The sequence below is a fragment of the Arachis stenosperma genome, chromosome 10, assembly GCF_014773155.1.
Source record: "Arachis stenosperma cultivar V10309 chromosome 10, arast.V10309.gnm1.PFL2, whole genome shotgun sequence".
Taxonomy (NCBI): domain Eukaryota; kingdom Viridiplantae; phylum Streptophyta; class Magnoliopsida; order Fabales; family Fabaceae; genus Arachis; species Arachis stenosperma.
The window spans coordinates 131,046,062-131,052,061 of NC_080386.1; positions in this window are offsets into that span (position 1 = coordinate 131,046,062).

The window sequence follows — 6,000 nt, forward strand, 5'->3', positions numbered from 1 at the left end:
AGTGTGTGTTGTGTGTGTAAGGTCCTATTTATAAACTATTACAAATTCAAATGAAATTTAAATTATAATCAAATTCAAAACTAAATTGAGATTATTTCTTGGGCTTGAAAACTTAGAAAATTGAGGAATTAAAGAGAGAATTGAATCCTAGGAGATTGGATGTGGAGCAGCATGCAACGCCACACTTTTTTCTCAAAGGATGACCCAAATTCATCATGTGAGGTACCAAGTGGCACAATAAGGACATGGCGTGGGACGCCAAGTTTCTAGGTCTTGGATGACCCAACATCAATTGGCGTGGGACGCCAAACTCTTGCCATGGGACGCCAGCTTCATGTTTTGGCTTAAAAAATGTGTTTGTGGTGTATTTTTGTTTTATGACAAAGTTGTGTGAAAATCTTGTGTGTGTTTGGATTTCAGTTTGCATACAGGAGTTTGCATAAAAGTGATTTTACAAAATTGATTTTGATAAAAAGTAAGTTTGGGTTAACGTAATTTTTGTTTGACAATTTTTATATTAAAATTGATTGCAGTAAAATAAATGTTGTTTGGATTATACTACTCAAAATCACTTTTAGATGAAAAATTACTAAAAGAGACATCAATTTAAATAATTTTTTTATATATGCAAAATCAAAATACTAACAAAAATAATATAAAAATATTTATCAAATAAATAAAATAAATATAATAAAAAATAAAAATATAAAAGGGAGTACTATAAATTTTATAATGTCAAACAAAAAAAATATTCTATAATTTTTTAGTATTATTTTTTACTATAAATTTTCATTATTTATGGTTTTGTTGTTACTTATAATTAATTTCTTATTTATTTTGTCCTTTTTTATAGGATCATAATTTATATTATACAAAATTTTGATAATAAACGTAGTATATAATAATTACAATTACAAATTTTACAAAGTCAGAATAAAAAATAAAAAAAATTAATACAAAACAAAAATAGAGTACTTCAAAGAATAGAAAAAAATCATATACATAAGAAATAATAAAAATTTCATAAAATCAACAACATATATCATATGAACAAAAAAATATAATAAAAAGTAAATAAAATTCGTATAAGTAAAATTAAAAAAAATAAAAAATTTCATACGCAACATAAATATAATGCAGTAAAGGATAGAAAAAAAATTCATATAAAAAAATAAAAATATCCTAAAAAAAGTCAACAACATTTGTCATATGAATAAAAGAAATACAATGATATAAATAAAAAAGCCAAACAAAGATAAAAAAATTTCATAAAAAATACATATAAAAAATAGTATAATAAATGATTAAAAAAACTCATAAAAACATAACATGAATTAGAACACTACACATATAATATAAAAATATTTATCATATAAATAAAAAATATAATAAAAAATATAAGTAAAAAATACAATAAAAAATATAAAAATTAAAATATAAAAATAAGTAATAAAAATAATAAAAAATTAAAATATTCAATTTGCTAGTGATTAAAATAAATTTGAACTATTTTAATGAAAAAAAATTTGGAACGAATAACTATGAAGAAGTAAGAAGAACTACAAAAAATTATTATGAAAGTAATAGTTATTAGTATCTTTTTATAGAAGAAAATGAAGGGTAGGGTTAGTAAAAAAGAAATAAAATTTCATCTAATTTTCCAAAGACAACAAGCAACCATGAAAGTGAAACGCAGAAGCTACAAATTTTAGCTTCTCCTAAACGTGCGTTTAGAAGCAGAATCACTTCTGCGTTCAGGAAGATAAAAATGGCCAAACAAAAAAGTGAAACTTTCAAGAAGCTTAAACGTGCTTCTCTCCTCCCCAACGTGTTTGCCAAACACACCCCTTGTCAATTATGACGTATTATATATTATTGAAAAGTTCTTAAAGTTAGCTTTCTAATGTTGTTAGAAGCAAGTCATTTAAACCTCTATAACTCAAGTTATGCTCTTTTGAAGGTGACTAAGTCAGGCTGCCAAGCACTTGTCATTGGACGCCACTTTCACCACGTCAAACGCAAACTGGGAGTCATGCATACGCATGATTCCCCCTTTTTGCTCTTTTTTGTACTTAGCTTAAAATGATGATTTGCACCCTTAGATTCAGTGTTTACTATAAACTATTATATATCGTTGAAAATTTCTGAATATCTACTTTCTAATGGCACTAGAATCACCTCATTTGGAGTTTTGTAACTCAAATTATTCTTATTGGAGTATAAAAAAGTCAGGATTGCAAATTCTTTTTGGACTTCTCTTGGGCTTGTTTCCAACTTTTGCTACATTCCTTACTTCTCTAAAGGCCTCTTTGATTATCCATATTTGCCTAACATCTTTCAATCATTTCCTACACTTAAAAACACAAAGCAACTCCAAAAAGTATTGATCAAAGTACCAAAAAATCTCAAACAAGAAAAGAAAATCTCTAACTTAATTTAGTGAAAGAAACTCTAAGGAACATAGATTAAAAACATGAAAATCCTACCAAAAACAATAGATCACTTCTTTTATTTAAAGAAATAATAACTAAAAACTACTAAAGATACGCATGCATCATTCAATAAAAAAATGTCCTTGTCCATCACTTAATTCTTTGTCTCCGCGCTTCTTTACCACAAAATTATATTATAAATCTAAAGAAAATTTTTACAAAGCACATTATAGAGTACATAGTTTTTTACACATAGCATAGAAAACTTTTTTATATAGCACATAAATTTATGGATATAGGACATAAATTTTTGTACATATTTGATATATTTACCAATTTTTTTGTACTGTGTACTAAAATTTTTGTATTTTGTATTAAAATTTCTATGTTTAATATCTTTGCTAACATATATAGTAGAAGAAAAAAAAGAAAAAAGAAAAAGAGGAGCAACAATAATAGATATGGCGGCAGCTATAATAACAACGTCGAAAAAAGAAGAGTATAGAAGAAGAAAAACAAAGAAAGAGGAGAGGAAGAGGAGCACGTAGGTGCAGATGAAAAAGAAGAAGCAACACGATGATCTCAATTTAAAAAAAAATATTTGGATGCCTAACTTTATTATGATAAAATAAATAATTTAGTTTGTATTTAATCTTTTATCATTTTATTTTATTTTTCTGTTGGAATAATTTTTGGACAATTTCTTCATAAAAAATATAACTTTTACATTTTTTAAAAGAATAATTTTAGGTGATTGTTGTGATATTTAAAAAATAATGCCTAATTTATTAAAAATAAAAAATAAAAATTTAATTTTAAAAATATAAAATAAATAATTTTTAAATATTTTAAATTTATTATAAAAATTAAATACTAAATTATAGACACTAAAAAATTTATCATGATTTATTCAACCAATTTCCTAAGTGTCGAAAAAAAAATATAAATAATGACAAATTTAAGAAATTCAATCCCTTTTTTAAAAGAAGTTATTTGGATTTTTTTTACATGATCTAAATTTCTTTTTTTTTTTTGTTTTTCACAGATACTGAGCTCCATTTAAGGGTTTATGGCTGATCAATGAGTTGCTGCATGTACAAGGCGGGATTTGAACCCCCACCACTTACTTAAGCAGACTAATAAATTAACCACTAGACCAACCCAACTTGATTCTACATTTCTTTAATTAAACCTTTTAGTACTTGGACCAATAAAAAAAACTAGTACAAAAAAATGTAATTTTTAATATCTTTGGATCACGCTATTTCTTCTTGGCCTTTTATTTTTTTTTCCCTTTTTCTTTCTAAAAAAATTCCATTTTGTTATATCACACAAGAAATTTCTCTCACTTGAAAGTCACTTTAATATCTTTGCATCACTTTTTTGCACTTTATTTCTGACGTCATTCCATCTTGGGTTTGGTTCGCCCTTTTTGGCTGACTCATCTGCCAGCTGTTACAATCCTAGCATTCTTTCTTCTATTCCCATTGGACCAATTTTCTTTGTTAGTTTTTTTTAAGTTATGTGAAATTTATTCTATACTTATAATCCTGATTAAAATCTTATTTTAAATTTATAATAACACTCAAATTTTTTATATTACAATAAAATATAAAATTAATTTTGATGTATTGATAAAATAAATATTTTATATAATTTTTAATTATATATTTTTTGAATAATTATTTATATGATTAATATTAAATTTTTTTATTATTAACGTGATTGAATATACGTATAAAATTGTTTTACATTAATATTATATTAAAATATTATTATTATTATTATTATTATTATTATTATTAACCGTGTTAATAGTGTCATCAATAGCAATTTAAATTAATGTTTCTAGAAGTACACCACTAAAAAAGTTTCCAGAAGTAATTCTGAAAAAGAAACATTATATTTGTTTTTAAATAATTATTTATTTTAAAGTTTTTATTTGGTAATAATATCACAAAAGTCTATTGGAATTATAATAGTAATAATTATAAATTATGCGTTTTAATTATTACATAAATTAATTCTCTCTCATCTATAAATTTAAGTACAAAAATATTGGATAATAAAAAAATAATTAAAATATATCTTATTTATCATTTTATTAAAATAAGTATAAACTTTTTTTTATCTTTCTAGCATTAATTTAATAAATAGATATTTGTTCACATTATTTAATATTTTTATTGTCTATTTATATTTTTTCATTCAGTAATTTCAAATAATTATTTTGTTATAATTGCGTGTATGAATTAAAGAACTGATAAAAAAATATTTTTAATTTTAAATAAATGTGCAAATTCATTTTATTTTTACTATTTTAACATATTTTTCTCTTTTATTAATAAGTTACCGACGAAAAAAATAACTAATATTGATAAAATAAAAATATAAAAATGAGAATAATTTAGAAAAGAGGGTATTAAAAATCAAAATTCATTACATGAAGTGTTATCATATTATTAAATGAAAATATAAATAAACCAAAATTAAAAGGTACACATCAAAACAATGTTGTGAATCAGAATCAAACTACCGAATATAATATAAGAAATAAACTCAACTTTCACATGTTAGTGTCAAGTGATCACTGGTGCATGAATCAAGATTAGATATTTAATCGGATTAAAAAAAGAAGCAAAAAGGGTAAAGTGATAAGAAGGGATTTATATAATATAATATTGTGTACGGTCCAATGTATTGAATTTCGTCCAGTGACATATTTCCAAAACATTTAAGAAAAGAAAAAAAAAGTATTACTTTTCTTTTTCCCTATGAATAAAGGCCAAGTTTTTTAATGACTTGTATGAAGGGAAGCATAAAGAAGAGACCACGCAAAAAATATAATTTAAAAATAACCAAAAAATATAATTAAAGTACTAATTATTGTTTAATATATACTTAATATAATTAGTTAAAAAATATATTTTTTAGCAAAGTTTATGTTAATTAATAGCCAAATATTCGTTTGTTATTAACTTTTTAAATTTTCTTAAAATATTTTATGTGTCTAGAAAAATTCAATAGTTAAACCAGTAGTTATTTGTTAAAAATACATACTAAAAAATAAAATAATATTAAAAATATGTTAAATAAAATATTTAATATTTAAAATTATTCTTATATATTTTTTATTAGATTTTTTTCATTTATAAAATAAAATAAATAATTACTTTCTCTAAAATGATTTTTCAGTTTTATTTTTAAAAATATGATTTTTTTTGGATTAACAGCAAGTTTGCCGTCCCTCGCATTCGTACTTGCTGTTAATCTAAAAAAAAAAATCGTATTTTTAAAAATAAAACTGAAAAATCGTTTCGGAAAAAATAATTATTTATTTTATTTTATAAATGAAAAAAAAATCTATTTTTTATTTTTATTTAAGTTTAACTCCATAAAAAATAGCTTTTTTTTTTCAAAAAGAAAGATGGCACTGTGTCTATGATGGCTCATGTTCTTTGTGCTTTTTGCAGGGTGACCTTTTCTTCAGAGTGTTTTGTTTTGTGAAACTTTCACCCTCCTCTTTTTGAATAAAAAGTTTCTGTTGACACAAAAGCCTCTTTTTTTT